A 24,125-nucleotide genomic window follows, 5' to 3' on the forward strand; every position below is an offset into this window, starting at 1 on the left:
TGCTGGCTGGAGATTTCTGGGAACCTGAAGTCCATATATCTGAAAATTGCCAAGGCTGAAAAATTCTGGTCTTCTAAAAAGGAGGAGGGGAAAAAGAGAGAGAGAAGGCAACTTTGATCTTTTGAAAGTAAGTACAGTCCGGTGAAGATTTTAATTGATCAATGTGATAGACTAGAGAACAGAACAGAACAGAACAGAACGCTCCAACACTGGAAGTTTTTAAGAAGAGACTGGACAGCCATTTGTCTGAAATGGTATAGAGTTTCCTGCCTGATCAGGGGTTGGACTAGATGATCTCCAAGATTCTATTCTATTCTATTCTATTCTATTCTATTCTATTCTATTCTATTCTATTCTATTCTATTCTATTCTTCTATTCTATTTTATTATTCTATTCTATTCTTCTCTATTCTATTCTACTCTACTTTCTTCTATTCTATTCTATTCTATTCTATTCTATTCTATTCTATTCTTGTGTCCTTCCTCACATAATACCAATCCTCACCTTCAAAAGAAAGCAAGCCATTGGTGCTTAGTCAGGTGAAGACAGGTTTTAGAATGCAGAATCTAAATGGTTGTATGAAAGGCAACGTTATTAAGAAAAACAGGAACAATAAGTTCCATTTGATTATACTGTTGCTTCCTTAGTCAGCTTGCCTGGATTATATGGTGTGTGTGTATGTTTGTGTGTCTGTCTCTGTGTGTGTATGAGCGCATGTATGTGTGATAAACAAGGGATAAGCACAGAACACATGGTATAAGGAGTATCACCACCCTCATCTGCTAAAGGCTGGGCACACTGGCAGATGGTATGAATATGAATGGAGCATAGCAGAAGCCACTGGAGATGGAGGTAATTGGAGAGATGCAAATACAGGACTTTGGAGCAGATTTTTTTCCCCCCCATCAAAGGACCACTTCAAAAAAAAAAAAAAAAAAGACCAACAAAATCAGATTCTGGATTCTCTAGCTCCTCAGTTAATTCTACCAAAAGTTTACAACTTTCTCAAGTGGCAAATGGAGAAAGCAGGGAAGCATCTTCTCTCAAGGTCCCCCAGCCATGTCTTTCTGCTGAAAAGGTTGAGGCCGTTGGATGATGTTATACGCCATAGGTATAAAGATACAACTGTTAGTTGTAAAGTATTGTACAGATGGCCTTTGACTTACAACCCCTCATTGTGCAATCGTTCAAACTTACAACAGCATTGAAAAGCATGACTGACAGCCAGTCCTTGCTCTTACAACTATTGTAGCATCTCCATGGTCACGTGATCAAAATTTGGGCGCTTGGCAACCAGAATGTATTTACAACGGTTGCAGCATTCTGGGGTTATGTGTGATGACCATTTGCAAGCTTCCTAGCCAGCTTCTGACAAGTCAATGTGGGAAACAAATGTCCTTCCCTTCCTTTCCCTTCTCTTCCCTCAACTTTCTCATCCCTAACTTTTCTTTTCTTTTCTTCTTAGAGAGCATAAAGGGAGTACGGTAGTTGATTCTGCTGAATTATTTTCCCAACGTCTTTTTTTTTAATTGCATAATGACCCCATGATTTACTTAATAACTACATTGATTTGCTTGGTAAAAGCATGGTAGAAAAGTTCATAAAATGAGATGCAACTCATTTAATAACTGTCTTATTTAGCAGTAGAAATTCTGCTCCAATTGTGACTGTAAGTTGAGGACTACCCACATGTTAGAATGGAGTTTCCTTTGTTTCAAGCAAAGAAATGACCAGACTGGAGCAACTGTAGTCAAGATGCTAGAACTGATCACATATCACCCCAGGCTTGTAAATATTTGATTTTACAACATCTTCATGAGTTAGTTTTGTTTGTAACCTTAAATTAAGTTTTTTTCCCCTCTAGGATAATTGTTACTCTGAAAGCTGGGCAATGATTTCCTATAATTTATTCTTCCTTTCTTTTCCTTTCCTTTCCTTTCCTTTCCTTTCCTTTCCTTTCCTTTCCTTTCCTTTCCTTTCCTTTCCTTTCCTTTCCTTTCCTTTCCTCTCAGAGAGCATCAAGGATCCATCTTTTCACTTTTTAAAAATCCACCTCATAAGGGAAATAGTTGATTCTGCTGAATTATTTTCCCAACTTCTTTTTTAAAAAATGCATCCTGGCCATCATTTCTCCCACAATGCCCCAGGATGATGCTGAGTCTGTAGCATTTTGCTGGATACAAAATGCTTGGCTGGCACCCAGCGCTGTTGCTGCCGTTGAATTCTGCAAGGGCTATAAGACAGGAGAAGAGAAAGTGTTCTATTCCCACTGCTAATAGAGCTCTCACCCCTGGGAAGTCATAAATAAGTTTGCCTGTCCCCTGGTTCACCTCAATTTCTCTGCCGGCTAAGACAGACTGGTTTATTCGTTTCCTTTTTGCTGATTTGGTCATCTTTGCTAGTCGCCATGTTGCAAGCTCAGATCATGAGTCAAGATCTCCCCTTGCAGAAGTTGCTCTTTACAGCAGAGTCTTCTTGATTAAGACCTTTCTTAGTTCTTATGGCAAAGCTATCCCTGCATGAGGCTAGGAGGGTTTTGTCCTTCAGCCAGCTCACTGCAGAGAGACAGTTTGGTCTAATGGTTAGAGCACCAGGCTGGAAGCCTAAAATGTTCCCCAGCCTGGGGTGCTACATGCTTCAGGGACCTTGCCTTCTGACTGTAGTCTTAACGGGCCAGATATCTTTGTATGTACTTTGAATTAGACATTTTAATGTTTTTAACCATTTTTTTTACTGTTTGTATTGTTTTAAAATGTTTATTATATTTTAATCGGAATATAGGTTTTAAATTATGAGCCCCCCCCGAGTCGTTCGTTGGGATGGGCTACTATAGAAATCAAATAAATGAACACATTTTGGAATTTTATGGGAGCTGATACTTAGCAGTTGCAGAAAGGAAATTCAGAATAATTTTCGGTCTGCTTTTTCATTGAGGTTTCACAGTTTAACCTCCTACTTACACCTGGGAAGTCTCCAATAGGACGAAACTCATCAAGGGAGGCCTATTTACATATCCTAGTGGTGGTGGTGCTATGGTTAGAATGCAGTATTGCAGGCGGACTCTGTCCACAGTCTGGCGTTCAATCCTGACGGGGCTCAAGGTTGATTCAGCTTTCCACCCTTTTGAGATCAATAAAATGAGGACCCAGATTGTTGGGGAGGGAAAATAAGCTGACATTACAAACTCACCAGGAGAGTGCTGTAAAGCACTATGAAATGGCATACAACTTTAAGTGCTATTGTTCTTACTAATTGTCAGCTGCCACCTTATGCTTGCTGTGCTTCATTGCTGTCATGAATTGTAGGGAGGGGGAATAAGGGGGTGAATGCTTGGAGAATGGAAAGTAGAGGTTGCACTTTCTTGAGGCACTGCCCCAAGGTCACCCAGCGGGAAGAAGGATGGAGCTGCATACCTGAGCTTGACCATTATTAAAACATCTTGCATGGACTTGATTGATTACACTAGGATGGGCAATGAGAGACAATAAAGGAGGAGAAAAGAAGAACTTAAGGATTTTGGCACGTAATTCTCACTTCTGGCTATGCAGTGCTACAATACACTTGATCTCTAATAAAGCTATACCTTTCTCAACAATGGAACCAAGGATCATTACTATCTAGAGGTGCAAGTTGTGGGCAATCTGACACAAATGATCAGTGTAGCTGATCACCCCATAAGATACATGCTTGGTAAAAAGAGAGAGAGAAAAATCTCCGTTGCTCCAAAGAGGAAAGGAGGTGAGAGTAAAAAATCACGTAAAACCTCACTGTTTGACACCTGACGTCATGCAATATCCATATCTTCCTGCTTTGCGAGCCTGAGAGAAGGTGGGTTGTACATACCATTCTGATGGATCCAAATTCAGGGAAATCAGACAGCGAATCAAAGCTGTGGCATAAAAAGAAAACCCCACGGGTGGAGAAAAATCTGTTCTTTTTTAATGTTCAGATAAAACCTTTTGGCTGAGTGATAACAAACATTTCAATCACTGTAAGTACAAGACAAGGAATTAAAAGAAAGATACCATTCTCCAACATGTCATGTTTATCCAAAATTTCATATGCACCCAGGAAAAAGAATAGTCAAGAAATAAAAGTGAGCCAGCTAATGGGGAGAACTGCGAACGCTAAAGGACGAGGTTTTGGCTGGTATCATTAAGCAGAGATACTTTTCAGATGTTCTTCAAAGTGCTGGTCCACAGGCTGCAAGAATGCAGAGTAAAGATAAACTGCCTAAGAATGGTGTGGCACCGAGTGACAAAAAAATAATTGACAAGTAACTTGGCAGAGTGGATTATAAATAGCAGGAGGTGCGTGGAATAATTTCTGCTACTGGGCAAGACACGTGACAAAAGAAGACAGCCATTGTTATCAGAGAAGAATAACATTGCAAGTTGAAGGGTTTTGTTTCCTGGTTAAAAGACACACACACACACAATCTTGTATTATGCCAGCCCAATTGCTATTGAAGGGCATGTCCTCAACTCTCTCAATCAATAAAGTCTCTTCACAAACTTGTTCCTTGAGAATGTTTTGTTATGCTTCATGTGTGTGTGCATAACGCAGAAAAACTCAATTAAAATGATTAAGAAATAAGAAAAACCTACAGACAATAGCAACAAAATCTCAATCGGTTCAATCCGCATAGAACATTATACCAGGAAGATAAGCAGTGAAGGTGTGAATATACCAAACTTCTGTTACATCTTGGGAATAATTGTAGCTCTCAGACTCTCCTAATTTATCACCTAAAACAGAAAGTGGGTAGGATAATCTTTGGGATGAGAGCTTCTTTGCTCTTTCTTGAATGATGTGTGTGCAAAACTACATATCAAAACTTTCAAGAAGATGAACATGAAAAGCAAAGATCAGTCTTGGGACACAGATTAAAAACCAATTATTAATAAACTAGTAAAAAAACCACCTAATTTACATAAAGTACATTTATATATAATTCATTTCCATTGATCAAATCCATAAAATCTTTTACCTCCTTTAAGCCTTTCTAATAATTGTAGATAAGAAAACTATTGTAAGTGTACAGCAATAGCAATAGCACCTAGACTTCTATACCACTTCACAGTGCTTTACAGCCCTCTCTAAACGGTTTACAGAGTCAGCATATAGCCCCCCAAAAAAGTTGGGTCCTCATTTTACTGACCTTGGAAAGATGGAAGGCTGAGTCAACCTTGACCTGGTCAGAATCGAACTCCTGGCCGTGAGCAGTGAGTTAGCCTGCAATACTGCATTCTAACCACTGTGCCACTATGGTAGCTTTCTGTTGATTTTATTTTACATTCCTTTTGAACTCTCTAGGCCAGGGGTAGGCAACCTCGGCTCTTTTATGACTCATGGACTTCAACTCCCAGAATTCCTGAGTCAGCATAGCTGACTCAGGAATTCTGGGAGTTGAAGTCCATGAGTCATAAAAGAGCCGAGGTTGCCTACCCCTGCTCTAGGCATTTCTCCATACCATTCCAACTGTCTCTTTCTTTTAACCAAGTTGTACGTGGGATTATTATTATTATTATTTTGTATCTTCAGGACAGAAGTGCTGTGGGGAGAGCATCGTATCAGGCAAAGGTAAAATTCCTACTCTGATTTGGAATATTAAGCTGTGTAAGATACATAGCCTGTGTCAGAGTGTTATCTTCTCCTGCCTGCCATGGGAAACTGAGTAGTATTACCAGCCTCTGTTTGACAGTCTATGTCGAGCAGACATTGCTTAAATGTGACCTTGACTTGCTCATAGCCAAATATAGCTTGTTGTAAACTGCTTGTTTCCACCTACTCTGAAATCTGTCTTCTAATGTCAGTGGAGCTAAGTCTATAAGGAAGAGTGTCAGCTTCAACCAATAGAGTGATCCAGCTCGCCATGTTTTACTCTTTATTCTCACCATTCCAGCCTCCATGTGTAATCAAAAGTTGGAAACACAGTGAAGAACTTGCAAAATTGCTCTCAAAAATTTAGATTGAACCGGTTTTAAAGGTACAGGTTTGAGGGGTGAGCAAGGTCCGAGTTGTGTGCCATATAGTAATTGAGCTAAGGACTTGACCTCAAACAGCTTTGTCACTGCAGGTATGTAGGTGTTCTAATCCAGCCCCCTGCTCAAGCAGGATAACCTATATCATCTCAGACAGGTGATTGTCCAGTCTCTTCTTGAAAATGTCTAGTGATGGAGTGCCCACGATTTCTGGAGGCAAGCTTTTCCACTGGTTAATTGTCTTTACTGTCATGAAGTTTCTCCTTAATTCCAGGTTGCTTCTCTCTTTGATCTGTTTCCATCCATTGTTTCTTGTCCTTCTCTCTGGTGCTTTAGAGAATAATTTGACCCCCTCTTCTTTGTGGCAGCCCCTACTGGAATACTGCTATCATATCAATAGAAATACAGCTTATCTTTTACTCAGATCCTTCCAGTTAATGAATAAAGCAGTTGGCCTTTTATTCAACTTATGCACTAGACTCATATCTTCATTCTGAGACAGTGGAGCAAAATGTTCTATTAAATTAGTGTCATGTTTTGTGGATTTCGGCATGAATTCCAGAAAGCTTCTCATTGTCCTCGTGCCAGTAGGATAGTTTTCTCAAGATGCAGAACAGAGTGATTAATGCTTCCACATCAGGCTGTACATTGTAGATCTGTTTCCTTAATAGTTACTTTACTATTGGTAAGGGATTGTTTGCGAAGGTTGCATTTTGTAGGAGGCATAAATTATATCCAAAGGCAGATGCCAAACTCAAATCTACAGCAGATGCCCTTAAGTCCTTTTTTTCCTCTTAATGAAGCATTTAATAGATTGAACAAAGAAAGTGCCACTGACAGTTATACTCTGCCCGGGAAGCAACAAGTAAAAGAAAAAGTCCATATCATTATATAAAAATAATGTGCAATTTCCAAAGAATCAAGAATGACACATGAAGTTACTTCTGAGGGGCATCTTTATTGTTGTTCACCTTTAGACAGCATCTAGCCAGACTAAAGTGTTTAACTTTCAATTCTATGAATTGCTAAGGAGTGTTATGCTTGCAGGATCCAATCTGGGTCAGACACCAGGACTAGAGACTTAGTCTTCTGAGTTTTCCGATTCATGCTGCAGCCCATCCTCAAGGAACTTCTCTCTACCAGAATGTGTGCTGGTTGCTCTATGCGTCGTATTTATGTGGTGCCTGGTTGGGTGTTGCTTCCTATTGGTTGATTGGTGTGTTGATGGGCAGCTATTGGCTGTGATTTCCTTGTGCTGCCAAGTCCTCAACTCCTAAATAGCTAATAAGCTGGTGGTAAATCAGCACTCGTGTTGAATGACAAGAGGCCCGTTCCTCAGGCTTCTTCAAACATTCCCCTGGTTGTTTTTGTGTCTGATCGTCCAACAATCTGAGTAGCTGTGAAATGGAATGTATGCCCTAGCTCAGTGATGGAGAACCTTTTAGAGACCGAGTGCCCAAACTGGAACCCAAAATCCACTTATGTATCGTCGGGTGCTGGGTGGGCGTGGCCCATTGGCTGGGTGTGGCCCATTGGGTGGGCGTGGCCCATTGGGTGGGCATGGCTGCGCTGGTAACGGCAGACTGGGTGGGACTAAAAAGTTCAATCAATTCCAACTTTGCAAGATCTTTTTTTTTCCCCATGAGAAGTTGAAATTGATTGATTGATTGAACCTTTTTTTTTTTTTTTTTGCACACGGCGGTGGAGGCCTAAAGCGAAAAGGTTTTTATAAAACCCAGCTGAAGGCCTAGGACCGGGGCGACGGCGCGCGTGCCATAGGTTCGCCACCACGGCCCTAGTTCATTGCAATGTGAGGCTACCAATGAGTTTGGGTCTCCTCATCCAACCGCTCACTTGTATTCTTGCAATCCGGTGGTTAGCTCCCTCCCGATCTGCCCTAAATGATCAGAAAGGCAATACACACAGGGGATCAAGTATATTACATTAGAAGGATCTCTCACCTCCAAGCGATTTTTGATCTATGCTTGCTTTCTTCCTGCCCACCAGACATTCCAAGCTGCATGGTCTCTTTGCCCTCTGGGAAAGAGCCCCTCCTCCTGGGATTCCAGACTACATTCCTCTTATCTACCTCATTGGGATATTTCCATGACTCTGACAGCATCTGGGAAATGCAACCTATTCAACTCATTAAGTTGGATGAATGCATAGCTGACAAAGAATGCTGAAAAGTGAAAGAAATCTGCAAAGGTAAATCAGATTCCAATATTAACTGCACAAATGCAATTAGTTCAATGCTTGGAGAGGACTATAAAACAAACCCTAAGTCGACATGTTTAAACAATTAAATCTCTCAAGAAGTTGTTCTGAATAGCTGCCCATATTTATTAAAGCAATATTTGCAGTGCAAGAAACTTCTAAATGGTCCTGGAAGTCATATTTATGTGGGAGGAAAAAAATAGCATGTTTTGCTTTCTTTGCAAGAAAAAGTGTGGTTGCCACAATAATATAATAAGCGCTGCCTCTCTGCCCTTTAAATTGTGTGGTTGAAAAGTAATTGCTTCTGGCCAGTTAATAGCAGCAGTGGTAATAACACCAGTTGGAGCATCAGCTAACAGAGCAAGAACACAGTGGAGGAAGTGTCAGAGAAATGTCCTATCATCTTTTACATTGTTATGATAAAATCCCGATGAAAGTTTAATTGTTACTGAAGATAAATATCTTCCTCCTGGTCTGTCTATATATCTCTATCTTAACTAGAGTTGCTTTGAAAATAAATCAAAAGAAGCACATCAGTCTTCACACCCACACGCACACACATACCCCTGTCTTCTTTCAGGATAGATAGGTAGGTAGGTAGGTAAGTAGGTAGATAGATAGATGGATGGATAGATGCTTTAAGAATGATCTTAACCTTCATGAGTCAACACCTCTATCACCATCACCATCACCATCATCATTATCATGATTATCATAATTTTTGTCCTGTCTCAGTGATATGAACAAAAATGATGATGATGATAATGATGGAATAAAAAGCAGATCTTACCATCATACATAAATCCAAAGCATTTGTGCCAAGTATGCACAGTCTTAATACAGGAGTGGTCCATCAACATACATACATGCAAACACACATACACCATGGAACAATACTATATGTGTGAGATCTACATATACTATGAAATCCTTATGGGTTTTTTCTCTTCTTTTCATGTTACAATACCAGTTCCCATGCATTTTTCCTGATGTACGAAAAAGGAGCCAATCTCACATGAAAACTAGATCCAATACTTTTGTTATTTGATGGCCTTTGGTCTTTCAGTTGGTTTTCATGCTGTTCTGAGCTCAAAAGAATATAGTAGATATTCATGAAATGAATCAACTGGGAAAAAAGAGAAAGATGATATAGATGACGGGGATATCTCTATATAAATACGTATTTAAATAGCAGTGATTGTATGGCGCTAAAAGTAATATTACTTTTTTCCGATCCTGCAAAAAAGATGATTTTATTATCATTCCTATATTCTACTTTATCAAAAACCGAAAGGTCATCATCTGGTATAAGTCCACAGAATGTGAGTTCATGCTTGAAATACAATTAAAGCTATGGAGCCTCTGAGTCACAACTCATATACTTAGCCACTCTGATATATTGTCTTTCACACAAAATAAAACCCTTGCATTTATTCTGAAGTTCATCAAAGCTCAAAGTTAGCCGTTTTCTCTTTTCCTTTCCTTCTGAAACAGATGGAAGGGAAAATGGATAATTCTGGCATTAGAAAGTTCAGTGTATAAACAATTGATGGTGTAGCTAAGGCAATTATTTTCAGACGGTGTAGTAAAAGGGACCAAATCCTTCCCCACCCCCACCCCCACCCCCCCAAAATCAATGGCTTCTCTTCTAATAGTAACATCTCATTATGTCAAGGGTCAGGTTTTCATCTTAGTTCATTAGATGTACATCTCAGCATACCCTGATGTATTTATCTTTAAAAAATAATAACCTTTTGATTATGTGTCATGGATAAAGCCTTATCTTTGAGAATAATGGCAAATGCTTTATGGTTCCCTTGAACTTTGCCAGTAGTTCATCCAATTATCTGATGATGATGATTCTGACGGGTCCTGCACCATCTCATTTGGAGTCCTGCACTGCCAGTGTCACTGTGAGCCATAACTTTCAAACACCTAATGGAGCCATTGCCTTTCACACTGAACAGTAATTTGGAAGCTGAGCTATTATGTTGGCTGAGTTTGAATATGTCTGCTCATTTCTCAAAGCCCGAAATGAGATTGCTGAGAGGATAGGGCTGCCTTGAAATGAAGCCGCGGTTTGTCTAAGTTAGAGCTGAAAGACCGACAAGTTCCCTGCGCTTCCAAAAGTTACTTTTGAAGGCTACCACACTGAATTAGTTGAATTATTGACAAAGCTACTTTAACCATTGGCTGGAGAACTTTAACTCTGCTCATTGCTTTACATTGCTTGCTTTAAAATATCTCCCTGTGCTTATAGTTTAGGAGAGTTTGATTGAAAGGATGCTGATGCTTGATGTTTGCGGGTGTACTGTATGTTGTTGAATTGCTAGGCTTCCGCATAAACCATGGGGAACAATGCTTATTTTAATGAGCTGCTATTTTTCTAAAGCAGGGTTTTGTCAACCATGAAAACACTAAGATATGTGGACTTTAAAGCCCAGTATTCAGAAAATTGAAGTCCAAACATATTGAAATTGCCAAGATGGACCTGTGATTTGAAACAGTAAAGATAATCTTTTCTTCAGCTATGCTTCCTATTACTTCTCAGATATGCAGGGAAAACCAAATGAGGGATCCTGAGCTAATGGGCTACAAATATTCTCCTTTACTGAGACCAAATGAATTTTCACATGAGGTACCTTGGTGCGGGAGAAAGGATAATATTCTCACATGAGATTTATCACCAGAATTCACTTCAAGTGACAATCACTGAAGAAACACTAAGAATTACTCTGATATTATTTTTTTAAAAAATGTTGATAAAACATTCTCTCTTCTGGGATCATAACTGGCTTAAAATACAATTTCAGCATAGAAACATGGCTGGTTCTACTCTATTTAATTTGAAGCATATAAAAGAGAGATCAGGAGCAATGAACTGAAAATAAACAGATCCAGAATATCAAACCTATTTGATTGCAGGTTTTTTTTTCAATATTTTTATTAAGAAAAGTCCATTTGATAATAAAAAGCATAGTGCTATTAGCCAACATTCCTGCAACATTGCTATTAATATGTATATATAAATTAAATATTTGAATATAAATTTAGCTATAGCTAAATATTATCACATAAAGAATGGTAGCAATCAGGATGGATCCTGGATATGAAGAATATTCCTTAAAATCTTTTTGTCATAGTGTTTTGTGGTGCTGGAATTTCTTTTTCGTTTAACTTTTAAAACATAACTCTTTAGAAAACAGAACATCATTGTAAATGTAATATTTCCAGTTAGGTAAAATGTAATTGTCTCACAGCTCAAATATTTGGGGGCAAAAAGATATTATTTAAATTTATTATCTTGGTACCCTCAAGATAGGCCAGAAAGAGGAAGAAAGTGTTATTTTTCAGAGTCAATTTGTTCTGGACATTTTTTTAAAAAAGTCTGTTGTTTATAAAGAACAGATGATTTATTTTTGAGTAGCTCCTTTCTGTATAAATGCAAAAATTTAGTAGAAAGCTACAGGAATAATACTAGGAGACTGGAATGGGGAAAAATGACAGTTCAATGAAGGAAAATTATTAACAGTAAATATGAGTCAAAATGAGACCTTATTTGTTTTGGCTATACAAGAAACAGAGTGCTTAAATTTCAGTTATTCTGTGTGGTGGCTGAGAATAAAATCAAATAGCAGAGAATAAACTTGACAAGAATTGGATAAAAAGCTAGAAGCCAAAAGCATGAATGATACAGTGGCTGGATCTTCTCTATTAATCCAACAGCCACCTCTAACAGGAATTGGATATCATTTTAATTTAATTTATAATTAATTTATAATTTAATGCAGGCTGCATCCTGCATCTGACCTAACAGATGTTAGTGAGATGATTTTATATATGTATTTTAACTGGGACTTCAACTTCATGTTGTTTATCGGCCCCACAATAAACTCAATTGAATTGAACTGAACATAGTGCTAATCCCCACAAGATATCCTTTCATGCTCAACATTTTTATGATGTTTGAAAACTGTTTTCTTCCTCGCTCTTCCTCGCTCTTTCTTTTTAAAATGCTTAGATGTTATTTTGGTGCGAGCCTTTGAAAATTAAAAAGTGTTTGGTGTCAAACAGTTCTGTTTTTCTGTCTAATCTTAGCAAGGTTATAAATCACTCCTTTCCCTTGGATACAGCATGAAATTTGTACCTGGAAACAAAAAAAGAAAAGAAACGAAACATATAAGCTTTGTATTACATTGTTGTCTTATACTGTGTTTTTCCTTTTTTATTTTTTTAAAGCCTATGTTTTCCGAATCTCCTGAATAGGATCTGCTGATTTACGTTCATAAACTAGAATAAAGAGAGAGAAATGTTATGTTCGGTAACTTAAAGCCATGAATTAGTCTGCATTAGACTACAATAATCCTGGCTCACAAGTTATGAAAAAAGTAAAAAAATTATTAAAACATTAAACTCCATTGATTAAAATATTGTTACAAACTGATCTAAAACTGAAATGAAGAGAGTTAAGAGATGGATGGGGCAGGGATGGGGTCTTATCTTGTCAGTGACCTCCACCTCCACACACACGTACGCACACACACACTATACACACAAAGAGACAGACACAGACACTCTCTCTTACACACACACACATACAATAACACTCTGTAGCCCACACTCACAATTTGCAATGTAAAAACGGCCTTCATGAACTCTTTTCTTGAGATTTAATGACAGTATAGGAAACTTTAAAAACGATGCTACATTTTTGATTGTAGGGCACCTTGTTAACTAAAGTCAGCAGATCCCCATGCAAAAACCTGAGAGGTTGGTCTTTTTTTTGGGGGGGGGGGGAATAAGATTTAAAAAGAAAAGTGCTTTCACGAAGCTGAAAGAGAGAAAAAGCAAAACACCAAGTAGGAGACACTTGATGACTTGCCTTCTGATCCACTTATAGACAAACCTGAAATTATCTTGTCTTGACGGGTCTGAAGGGCTCTCGTGGAGGAGAGGAGGGAAAATGGGTCAATGCTGTTGCAAAAGAGAGGGCAAGAAATAAGGGGTTTGAATTACAAGAAGGTAGATTTGGGCTGAACCTCGGGGGGGGGGGGGAAACCTACCAAGGAGCTGCTAAACAATGGAAACAAATGTCTCAAGAAATAGCGATCTCTGCCAATGAAGATGCTTAAACAGAGGATGGATCTTCTTATCTCTTTGCTAGGAAAAGAAGTTGATAGTTGATCTTTAAAGATCCCTTAAGTTTCCAGATTTTACCTGACCTAGAAAGAAATTTTTGCCTCCTGCTAATCATGACTTTTGTTGCTGGGTTCTTTCAGCCACCACAGAAAACCTAAACAAGCCTCCACACCCCTGACAAATCAATCCCCAATGCTACGTCTGATAAATCTACCTCTTGCTGCTATTAGAGGACAACCGCTCATGAAATAATTCCTTAAGACCCTGTCAGAAATAAAAGGAAGCCTTACAGATGCTCCTAGAATTTAGTTTGTCCCTTTAGGTTTATTTCTGACATTAAAGTATGTCAAAATGCCACTGTGTTAGGATGTTATCCATGCTTGGTTTAAGTTCATTGCTTGAAAAAAAAAAAGGTAAAATTGTAGAAAATGGAGATGTTCTCAGTCTTTCTAATCCATAAATTCTACCTCGCAGCTTTTTTGCGGGACATTCAATTCAATAAGACCGTATCCACATCCATCAAGGTTGTATATTCCTGGTAGTAAAGAATTTTTTTTTCTTTCTTTACTTTTGTTATTTTTTAAAAAACAAAAAACACCCACAGAGACAGAGACAGGGAGAGAGAGAGAGAGGGGAGAAGAGAAGAGAAGAGAAGAGAAGAGAAGAGAAGAGAAGAGAAGAGAGAAGAGAAGAGTAGAATGGATCAGAGGCATGGTGGAAAGCTAAATTCTAAGCAAATTTGGCATGCTACAGTTGGTCAACTCACACAACAGGAATATCAACTCTACAAACACACACAGACACACACACAAAGACAAACAATTATATATCTGTATTTTTACATGCCTCAGGGGCTAAAAACCCATTCTAAACATCTTCCCAAACTCTCTTCTCCTCTCCCTTTCATAAGTAGTTCATAGAAAGAATTCAGAGGTTACAAAATCAAGTCACTTTTCAAGCAACATCTTCCAAAACCTTTCTCCTACATTCTAAGTCCCTTTCCATTTTTTTTTCTTTGCTATTTTTGTTTTGGAATAATAATAATAAAAAAAATAAGCAGCCTGTTCTCGTGTCTTTCTTTCATAAGCCCCAGTTCCCTTTGTTTCTAGCAAGAGAACACATTGCTGTTAACATATTTTACATTGAAATTGGTAAGAATGTCTTGGACCTATACGGAAGAAGAACCTGCATTCTTTAAAGCTAAATATAATCTTTGGAAGATGCTGTAAGGTCTCCACAGAGTAACCCTGGATAAACAGAATGCAGTGAAGTGCATTCCTGCAAAGCTTTTTTTTCCTCCGCTCGCAATATTAGATCCGTAAATATCCCCACTTAAGAGAAATTCCTCAGATGCATCTAATTGCTGACTTAAAAACAAAAGATTGTTTTTGCTTGATGATTTAATACCTGGCCATACCACACAACCCTCACTTGGGTGCCTTACAAATATTATTTTCCTCCTCCTCCTCCTCCTCCTCCTCCTCCTCCTCCTCCTCCTCCTCCTCCTCCTCCTCCATAGTATATAGAGATGATAGATTGATAGGTAGGTAGGTAGGTAGATAGATAGATAGATAGATAGATAGATAGATAGATAGATGCATTGTGAGTGTCTGAATGATATCAGGTAGGATAGAGATAGAATATGCCATGTCTTCCCTTTTGGCTAATCAATGGGCTGGATAATAGCAATGGATGGTTCATTTGGAGTATTAGCAAATGGAATCCATATTAAAAATGCAAATCTGTGTATTTTTGCCTAAGTTTGGCAAGCCCATCAAGAATGTCAATCCTGCTTACAATTACTTGCCGGTGATTTCATTGTGTACAGTGTAGCTTGAAGAAAGCTTTATAGCAACCCATAAGGTTGCTTTGGAGATCAAGACTAAGGTGATCATTTGTCAGTTCTGGAATCAATGTGATTAACCTGAACTTGGTGCAGAGCTTAAACCCCAGTGGCCCTTTTCAGCCCCTTTGATTCTGTGATCTGGGAACAGAGGACCAAAAAGCTAATTCAAACTGCCAGTCACTTTGGTCACCTTTGACTTCCATTTGGCTCCTTGGTGAGAAAAACACATTTATTTGAAGTTGCTCCTTCCTTCAAAGAGAAGGGAGGCATGATTGGATTACGGTGCTCCATAATGACATAGAAAAGAATAAATACCCAGTTCCGAATATTAAATGACCAACTTAGTTTATTAAAAGAACCGGTGTGGTTTTGTGGTCAGAAGGCTAGATTTAGATTCAAATTTTAATTCAAATGTAAAAGCTCACTGGGGGACTTTCAGCGTGTCTTCCTTTTACGAATAAAATATGATTGTATGTGATGTGGAGAGCCGTGGTGGACAGTGGTGAGAATGTAGTATTGCAGGCTGACTCTGCCCACTGCCAGAAGTTCGATTCTGATCAGCTCAAGTTTGACTCAGCCTTCCATCCTTCCAAGGTCGGTAAAATGAGGACCCAGATTGTTGGGGGCAATATGCTGGCTTTCTACGCTGCTTAGAGAGGGCTGTAAAGCATCCTGAAGTGGTATATAAGTGCTATTGCTATCATGCTGTAGGATTTGAAGACCTGGAGAAAAGGCAGGACGCAAATAATAAATGGCAACTCCTCCATAACTACAGTTGTGAAGAGATTCAAGGCATCCAGCTACATTTTGCAAAGAGACACCGTGTCAAAGGCAACCACAGTTACCTCATGTTCTAATTTCTCCTCTATTTTAAGGAAAAGCCAATTGTGGAGAACCTAAACACATGCTTTATTTTCTATTTTTAACCAGCTCTTATACTTTGTGTCTTACTGTTTTCTTAGAGCAGGGAGGGTGAGGAAAGTATCAGCAAACTAAACTAATTAGCTTGTGTTCAAATCAGTGTTCAAAAATGTCCACTGCACAAGGCTTTGACATGCAATAACTTGGGAGCAATATCCCTTAGATGGGGTTTTCCCTCTCAAATCTCTAATTTACAAAAGATATACCTTCCTGCTTGAAATAAATTATCGTCTCCTGGTCTTCTCTTGCTAAACCCTTGTCTCCTGGGAAGAGCTTAATTGTGTTAGTGGACTGGCTGTCTGATGGGGTAAAAATAAGACAAAATCCTCGACTGTACTCTTTTGAGCCTTCCAATCATCCTCCCATTTGCTTTTGTCATGGAGAATATTAGGCTGTCCGAGGCCAAGGTCTCAGCCATTTGTTCATGGTAATCACTTGTCCAGTCTAATTTTGGTCCAGATTTCAAAAACTTCTGTGTCACAAGTGTTAATCCGAGATCGGAGATATATAATCAACAAGGTGGGAAAGTGTGCCAAATTCACAATGGAAACTGACAAGCCAGGTATTCTGAGCAGAATGTGGCCATCTCATTAATTTGGGGAAGAAAGATTAGAATGGAGTCAGGTATATTTGGGAGGAAAAGAGCATTTGTTCAGGTGGCTTCACCTTTTAGAGATAAAGCAATTTAGGTTTTGCACAAAACTTCAGGCCAGATGGCTCACCCTTTTTACCTGAACACACCAAGGAGAGAACTAAGGACTCTCTCCATATAAAACAGATAATAATAATAATAATAATAATAATAATAATAATAATAATAATAATAATAATAATAAAGTTGGAAGGGACCTTGGAGGTCATCTAGTCCAACCCCCTGCTCAGGCAGGAAATCCTATATCATTCCAGACAAAGGGCTGTCAGTCTCTTCTTATACTCCTCCAGTGTTGGAGCATTCACCACTTCTGGAGGCAGATTGTTCCACTAGTTAATTGTTCTAACTGTCAGGAAATTTCTCCTTAGTTCTAGATTGCTTTTCTCCTTGATTAGTTTCCATCCGTTGCTTCTTGTCCTGTCTTCAGGTGCCTTGGAGAATAGCTTGACTCCCTCTTCTTTGTGGCAGCCCTTGAGATATTGGAATACTGCTATCATATCCCCCCTCGTCCTTCTCTTCATTAAACTAGACAGACCCAATTCCAGCAGCCATTCCTTATATGCTTTGGCCTCCAGTCCCCTGATCATCTTTGTTGCTCTTCTCTGTACTCTTTCTAGAGTCTCAACATCTTTTTTACATTGCGGTGGTGTATAATGCACCAATCAGCCAATAGGAAGACACCACATAAATGTGACTCACAGAACAGCCCAGGATAAGGTTGCATGATCCAGTCTTGGTCGGTTGATGGGACCAGAAGTTTAATCTTCTGAGTTTTTGGATTTCTCCCCAGCAGAATGTGTGTAGATTCTGCAGATTGGATCCTGCATTTGTTTTGTCTCAAGTAAAATCCAAAATCTAATCCAGTTGAGTACAACAAAAAATGAAATTTGTTGACCTTGATTAATTATTTACCATCTTGCAAGAGCTGAAATATGGAGGGATCTTATCAGAAAAAAAATCTTTTCTATTCTTATCTCCAAAGATAGAGATGGATTTCTTTAATTATCTTCTCAGGACTAGCCTTAGAATGACAGAAAGAAAGTTAGGAGAAGTGGGGGGCGGGGGTTGGGAAGGAAAGCTAGAAAAGAGAAACTCATCTAAAAGTAAGCAGCTGTCAATTTACCTAATTATCTGTCTGGACGAAGGAAACCTTTCAATTAAACTTAAGAGTTTGGAAGTAGATGAGAAGGAATTTTCAAGGGCAAAATGTATCAGCTCATTTATCTTGAGAAAGGAAACAGATGAGTGAAAAGGACTTGCAATAGCATTTCTCCCCCTCCTTACATTTATTTAGGATTTACTGAGGCCACCGCATGTCATGTCTATCACAGATCATTAAGGGGCTTATAATACTCCTAAATTTTATGAGTAAGGTGGATTATTGCAAGCATAGTAATCCATTTTTAACTCTGTAGTTTGAGAAATAAAAGTATTATCTGCAATCTATTTTTGATTGAATTTTGAATTTTCATATATATATATATATATATATATATATATATATATATATATATATATATATATATATATATGTAGGTCTTTGGTTATTCGGGTTTTCTCCTGCGTAAAATTGGAAGTGTGTTGGCGACGTTTCGACGAAGTCCCATTCGTCATCTTCAGGCTGGTGTTTTCAGCTTCGTGCTTCGAGGAACACAAAGCTGAAAACACCAGCCTGAAGATGACGAATGGGACTTCATTGAAATGTCGCCAACACACTTCCAATTTTACATGGGAAAAAACCCGAATAACCAAAGACCTACATACAAACACCCGCGAAAACCTCAGAAAACATATATATATATATACACACACAGAGACGTGTGTGTATATGTGCTCTTTTATCCTCCAGCAGAACAGTTGCAAGAAAATTCTCAAATAATTTTATGACATTTAGTAAATCATCTTGCCATCAAAGTGCAAGCTTCTTTGTTCATATGAAACCAATATAGAAAACTGTATATTTCCTATAAAACGAGAAAGATCGATTTACACTTCAAAGAAAGCACAAATAATTTTTAAAAGAGATCTAACAAAACCATGTGAGATATTAAAAAGGAAGAATATGAGATTTTTTCCTTATCCCCTCTCTTGTTTATTTTGTTTCTTGAAGTACTGAGTTGAGTTGTAAGACAAGATGAGAGGGTGGTGGGAGTAAAAATTTAAAAAGAAACTTCTAAGTTAAGGGTTGTTGCAGGGGACTTGGTATTGTTCTTGGAAGATCTTTTAAAAGGAATTGAAATATTAAGGAGTAAATTAGAAGAATTTGGCACATTAGGAACTTTTAAGGTTAAAAAACAGAAGATGAAGATGTGAACAAAGAACTATGAAAACAGACGATCAAACAAAATTGATGAATAAAATGGCATCAAGACTGGGAAGAAGGTAAAATATCTGGCTATCACTATGACAAATAGTATGAATTATATGTTATTTCAAAATAATTATGTTAAATCATAGGATGAAATTTAAAAAAAGATATGTTCAGATGAAAGAGACTACAAATGTAATTGCTGGGGAGAATTTCTGTGATTAAAAAAAAGAGACATGTTTTCATTTCAGACAATACCTCATTTGACAAATGATGTACTACTTAAACAGTGTGGAAGGATACTCCCCCCCCCCCTTAGATTAGTTTGCATTAGTTTTTTATCTTCTAAATAGATAACATCCAACTCTCCTCAATACATGGAAACCCTATAGATAAACAATAAGGAATGGGCGGCATAGGCTTAACAAGCAAACATATCATCCAACTGCTGAAGGTATTACAGATATCACATGTCATCCCAAAGGAATTTTCTCAAATCATTTTTAGTGTTGGATTTCAGCTCTTGGAAGTAGTAATTGTGATGGACTATTATTACGAGGCAATTCAGAAATTGCTTATTTTAACGGAATCTTATTTCTATATAATAGATATAATGTGATCTTATTTCTATATAATAGAACTAATAGAAAACTATGGTTTCTATAATCTGTTTGGTTATCAATGACAGACACTCGCAGATACAGAACTTGCATTATACACATTAGAAAGCTACATTACTTTACTTTTCAACATAACCAACATTCAAATTGAGGCACTTGTCATAACGTCTTACAAGATTTGAAATACCTTCTGCAAAAAAAATCTCCCACTAGGAATGAAGCCATCCTGGGACAGCATTGTGAAGCGCATTGTGATTGTCAAAGCGGTGCAACGAAAGCTGCTGCTTCATTTAAAAAACTGGTTCATTTTCAATTGATTTAGTGGATGAGTCAACTGCAACACAACCGTCTCCTTCCACTCCTCACTGATAGATAGATAGATAGATAGATAGATAGATAGATAGATAGATAGATAGATAGATAGATAGATAGATACGGTAGATAAACCTTTATTGTCATTTTTTACTGTGGCACACATTAAAAATGAAATTTAGTTGCTTGCTCTCAAAGTGTACACATACATAACACACATTTAAACATACTATATACGACATATGTATAGACCTACACCCTTACATATACGTAACATATAAATATTAACCACAGTCCACCTTGAATACATAACGGAAGGAGGAAACTTTAGAGTTCACAAGGTTGATACTGTATGGAACAAAATTGTGAATCTGGATGTTCTGCTTCGGATACTACAGAGCCTCCTCCCAGAAGGTAACAAGGGAAACAGGTTGTGAAGAGGAAGTGTCCTGTCCCAGACGCCTATTTCTCACACATGCTCAAAAGGAGATTTATTTCTGAATTGCCCTTGTATTATTATATTTTTGTACTGCCTTTATTTTGTTTATAGGGAATCTAAGGCGGTGAATATATTAATGCTTCTTCCTCCTCCTATTTCCGCCCCCTCCCATAAGTATAATGAAGTGGTATTTTCTCAAAAAGAAGGGAACACATTTCAAGGAGGTGCAGATGAGACAAGAGGCAGCCCAGCCCAGGGAAGGACAGGAAACAAAAGAGGGGAATTTCCCAGTGTATATTCATTAGGTGAGAGTAGTAAAGGTTTAGTTTGGTAAGTTTCTGTCTATTGGTGTGAGCAAATAAAGAACTGAGCTTTGGCTGAATTGTTCTATGTTGTTTTGGGGCTGGGCCCGAAGCAATAACTAAGGAAATTGCAGGTTAAAAATAGCTTCATAGATCCTGGAAAACAAACACAAAACTTTAGAAAAAAAGATTTATCATAGATCTTGTTTCTCAGATTTAGGAAAGGGAATATTCCTCGGCTGTTCCTTTTTGTCAACCCATTTTTGGTCTACGAGATATTTGACTAGACAAAGTTACCTTGGCCCAACTTAGTAGAGAATGACAGTGACGATGCACTGCGGAGGGATAGGTCACATCTCCTTGATTGATCTGTGGATTCAGAGGTAGTTTCTGAACGTGTGGCAAACCTACACAAAAGCTCTCGCAACACTTTCTTGTGTCTGGCTCTTCTGAACGCTGCAAGGAATGGGAAGGCTGTCTGAAGATGAGAAGCCAAACAAAGCAGTCCCTTTGCGTGGTTATCTGAAGTCTTAATTGTCTTCAAAATTGGAAAATAAATTGCACCCACACTGCCCAAGTCGGGGACATTAAATATAGAGATGTTTCCTTCCAATTTTACAACACTTGGAAGAAGCAGATAAAAGAAATCACAGCTTGAGCACAAAGGGCTTCAAATGCCATAATTCACTTTGCTCGCCCGGCGGGAACAATGGTTGTTTTGGCTGCCTTTAAGTTATTCAGGGCCAAAGTGCCGAGTCTCCCTTTTGTTGACTTCAATCTGTGTTTTTAAAGACAATGAATCCTTGGAAGCAATAAAATCTAAGTGCTTATGGGTGCTGGTGCTTTTTCCTCCCTCTAGGCATAGCAGTCTTCTTTGCTTGGGACACAATTTTGCCTCTGTAGAGTCCTGAAGGAAATTCTGCCAGATGAAATATTTGGCCCAGTTCATCTTGTTTAAGTTGATTGCATCTCCTCTTCTCTCCTCTCCTCTCCTCTCCCCTGTTGAAAGTGTTGCATCCCTTAATAATAAATTGTGCCTTTGTCCAAATAGGACAATCTTTTGCACATGCAATTGAGCTGTTTTTTCTATCTATCAGAGTATTCTAAATTTTTAGTGCCCCTATTAACCTCGGGCTTGACTCGATGTGGATAGGAGTTGTTTGTTGTTTATTTGTTTGTTTGTAATCAGAGAGGGCTACAAAAATATCCAGGACAGTCACAAAAGTTTGTTTGATTATGACTGCTGCTCTGGACCTGGGATCAGCAGAACCTCCAATCTGATTTATTTATGTCTTTATAGCTTAGTAAACACTTTTGTAGCATTAATATCTGTGGATTTAAGACTGGAAGGTTATATTTATATATATGTATATATTAAAAAAGTTTAATATGCCATGAGGATTGTATCTCCAATAGAAAGGTCGGATATTAATAGAAGGTACAATTCTCCTGGGAAGATGATTTGAAGGATATATAGCAACTAGCAGAAAATCCTCCCTCCACAGTGCATAGTTACTGATGCTAGAAGACGAGACACCTGCAAAAAAATAATTACTGCAATATAATGTTTTCTCTAAGATATTTTCTTGGGCATTGTGAGGAGAAGATATGTGGGGCAGGAAAATTGGATTGAATTAACCTTAAGTATGATTTAATGGGATTCTTTCTGAGCTCTTAAACTTTCTGAACTCTGCCATTCTCTTGAGCTTATTCTAATTTATACTTACCATTATCCTGATAATTCTTTCCGACAAGTTTCAAACCTGAAGTTGTATGCACTCTTCTGTGTAATGCCAGCTTCTATGAACGTTGTGCGAATCTTACACATGCTTTAAAATAAAACATAAGTAGGACATCACATAATGCTCATTTTATGAAATTTCTCACTGGCTTCCTGATACTGTTTGCAAGTCTATGCATCATAAAGATTAAGATGAAGGCAAAATGAAGATTATTTCATATCTCAATGGAGATTGTTGTTTTCATTGTATACCATCAGAACTTTTAATTTCACCTCTGGATCACAGAGATTAGAAAATGTATACTTCTACTCAAGTGATTCAGATGAGCCTTGCAAGAATGAGAAATAGAGGAAAGCTGTAATGATGTAGTATTTCCCCTATTAAAAGCACCAGTAAGAAAAGAAAACCCAGGGGGATTATAATTATGCCCTAAATTGAAAGTCTGAAATGTACAGGTAGTCCTTGACTTAACAAACACAACTGGGACCAGAATTTTTGTTGCTAGGCAAAGTGGCTGTTAAAGGAGGCACACCCAATTTTACCTTTTCACCATGGTTGTTAAGGGAATCACATGGTCATTAAGCAAATCCAGATTCCCCCATTGATTGTCAAGCATCGGGAAAATTAGGAGATTCAAGCAATTCAAATGAGTATAAAGATTTATGGCAAGCTTAAGCTCTCTACAAGAATATGGCCAATTAACAGTCAAGGGAAAGAGCAGGAGAAAAGAAAGGCATGCTGTTAGAGAATTTTAATTTCCTCTGTTGGTGAAAAATAAATCAGAAGCTCTCAGAGTTGACTGCATTTAGCTGATTCAAATAACCTTTTTATATTCATATCAAAATATTTACAATACCATACATTCTTCTTTACAGCAACATAGCTCAATGAAGACTTCTTACAGAGAAATACAGAGACAAACCTGAGATTGACTGAAAAACTCAGCTCCTAACTCAATACCTTTTTTGCACAGACTCAGTAGCACTTTCTTCCCATTGGCTGACTGAGTTACCACATGACTCTTCCTGTTCATGAATATTCCAACACATTCAAGGTGGGCTGGACTTAGATCTCTTTGGAGGTGCAGAGACTCATGACTTATGACATGTTTGACCCCTATATCATCTCCTATATTGACCTTGCTAGTTGGAAGCTGTTTGGGAAGCTCATAATGGCACACAGCAATTTTCAGAAATACATGCCAATTGCCAACACCTGAATTTTGGCCACATGACTTTGGGGATGCTGCAATAATCATAAGTGTGAGAACAAATCACAAGTCACTTTTTTCAGTGCCATTATAAGTTTGACTGGTCACTAAATGAATGGTTGTAACTCAAGGACTACCTGTAAAGGTGCAGTGATAGACACAGCTCAATTCTAGATGCTTAATATTAGAAACAAAAATGGAACATGATTCGTTAGCTCTTCCTCCCCCTCCCTTCACTGTTATATTGGCTCAGTTAATGCTGTGATGTTATTCCTAATTCCATTATTATTTCACTATCGGAGTTATATTTACAGAAATATTCTTAATTCTTAAATTATCTTGGTTCCTTTTTCTCCCCCCTTGTTTGCTTCTGATTAATTATCTACTCTGTTGTTAAAACAGATCAACAAAAAGCAAACAGAGAATAATCAC

Source organism: Crotalus tigris, unplaced genomic scaffold (genome assembly GCF_016545835.1).
Source record: "Crotalus tigris isolate CLP2741 ecotype Arizona unplaced genomic scaffold, ASM1654583v1 scf7180000017622.5263843, whole genome shotgun sequence".
Taxonomy (NCBI): Eukaryota; Metazoa; Chordata; class Lepidosauria; order Squamata; family Viperidae; genus Crotalus; species Crotalus tigris.